Source organism: Etheostoma spectabile, chromosome 3, assembly GCF_008692095.1.
Source record: "Etheostoma spectabile isolate EspeVRDwgs_2016 chromosome 3, UIUC_Espe_1.0, whole genome shotgun sequence".
Taxonomy (NCBI): domain Eukaryota; kingdom Metazoa; phylum Chordata; class Actinopteri; order Perciformes; family Percidae; genus Etheostoma; species Etheostoma spectabile.
In genome coordinates this window covers 30,084,189-30,086,475 of record NC_045735.1, presented here as the reverse complement: position 1 = coordinate 30,086,475, position 2,287 = coordinate 30,084,189, and the positions used below count along the sequence as shown (strand labels likewise).

General features: G+C 42.2%; 1 pseudogene; it reads left to right on the top strand.

Moving 5' to 3' along the window:
* The first annotated feature begins 1,601 nt into the window (after nt 1–1,601).
* LOC116687041 (extracellular calcium-sensing receptor-like) overlaps nt 1,602–2,287 on the top strand; it is a 54,760-nt pseudogene continuing 54,074 nt past the window's right edge.

Sequence of the window (2,287 nt, the reverse complement as noted above, 5' to 3'; positions counted from 1 at the left end):
AACTACTAGAACTGTTGGGTCCTTGTAAATTCTGGAGTGTGGTCTAGACCTATCTATCTGTAAAGTGTCTTGAGATCACTCTTGTTAGGAATTGATACTATAAATAAAATCTAATTGAAAAATTTAATTGAATTATGGTTATTTAGCAGTTCCTACTGTGATTCTAAGTCTAGGAAGTGTGTCTGTCTATCAGGTGGAGAGGATGGCATGATTTTTGTGTTTTTAGTGGCTGCTACTATAATTCTAGACCAAAAACGTATTGCTGTCAGTTGGTTACAGATTTCTGGAACGGAACCAAAGGCACGGCTCAGAGAAACACAAGGATTTATTGGTAATAAATGAAAGATGTCAGGCAGAGAGGGTGAGAGGAGGCGGACGCCAGGGTCCAGAGCGAAGGCACTAGGCCTGACGCTGGGGAAGGGGAGGACGTTTTGGATGGACGGGGAGACCGAGGGCGAGATGTCAGAGGGAGAGGCACTAGAATCCGAGAAGCTGAGAAATTGATGAGGGAAAGGCCAGAAACGGGATCACAGGTGGAATGGAGCAATAAGTCGAAAGGAGGGGACCTGGTTGTGAGGCCAGCTGACTGGAGATAATGGTTACAGGAACAAACACAAAAAGAGGGATGAACAAAAGGACAGACAAAGGCAAATACAAGGGTTTTTCTGAGGAGCTGTAACGTCTGACACCAGGTTGGCTGAAACAACGATCAAGCGAGGATGGTGAGTGGATCCGGGGTTTACGTACTGGTCTCGATTAGAGCTGATGATTGGCAGGTGAGTACGGCAGAATATGTGATGAGGAGATGATGAGCAGGTGTGGGAAGTCAGCTAGCCAGTGCAGGCGGGGAGGGGGAGAACAAGGAAGAAATTGAGGCAGGGCAAACAGAAAAAAAAAAAAAAACAGGAAACAAAACCAGGAAACATGAGAAACAAAACTGCAAACACAATAGAAAAACTCAGCCAGCCCAACCATCCCAGTCTGGCTATGTGAGACAAGCGTCTAGCAACATTATTGTGTTGTATGGATGCTGTGGTCTCAGCCTGGCAACCTTCTCCAGTAATCTTTAATTTATACTGCAGTAACTATATTAAACACTAGCTGTCAGTATTAAAATATTAAACCTTTAATATGGGGTTAAACCACACAACCCAGTAAAGGTGTGTATGTCTGTTATACCAGATTAAAAGGAAAAGAGGTGTAAGGGTACTATACATTTAGGAAGACATCTTGCCTCTGTTTTAAGGCCAAAAGGGCAAACTTTGGTCAATCACAGGTCATTTCAGAGGGATAGAGCGTTGATATTGTGTGTTCTGCAGATGCATTGCCCGTGCAACAGAGAGGGGGAGAGCCCTGCAGAAACGGGTGTCTAATTCAAATTCTGTCATTTTTATTGTTGCATTCTACCCACTGCAGCTTTAATGCAGATGATATTGTACATGCAGTCCACAGAAACGACTTAGACATGAGATAATCAACGCCCCTGGAGAAGACCATCCTCTCTCTGAAGTCCATTAAGATGACGTACAGTAGAAGGAGGAAAGCTTTGACTGAACATCTACAAAACACAGGCAGTAGGCCCACATCTAGCTAGTTGAGGGATGGAGATCTCTGCTCTCTGTATTGGTCTGATCCTGTCCCTGGGTTTGTGTGAGCTGAACTCAGCTCTTGCCCTGAATGGTTCTGTGGATGATGTTAAACAAAGGGCTGGGCTTAGTGACCTTAATGGGATAGTGAAATGTAAGCTCCAGGGTACCACTCGTATACCTGCATTCACAATGGATGGTGACTATGTTATTGGTGGTGTTTTCTCCATACACCACTACATGCAAACAGTGAAGAAGAACTACACCACCATGCCAGAGCCACAAAGGTGCACAGGGAGGTTAGTAAGAGGGAGAAATGGGGGATAAGAGGATGTTAGTCTGTGTGGGGATATAAATGGTTTTATATGTATGATGTATTGAAAAGGTTTTGTGTAGTTTTAAACACTTTAAAAAGTTTAATAATGCCAAATCAGTATTTGGCCATGTAACATAATATAAGATAAGATCAAGCTTTTTTGGTGTTGTGTAAATTCTAGCTCATACAATAAGTGTTTAACAACGGATTTGTACATATTTACCAAAACAAAGTAATAGTTTATATTTAGTTGACTGTGTGTTGTGAATGTTGGACTGATATCTAATCCTGTGTTTTAGAATTTAACTTCACCCGTATTATGTATTTTTGTAAAAATTGTGAATTGTAGGCTACAATTCAAACAGTGACTTGAGTGTCTGTGTGC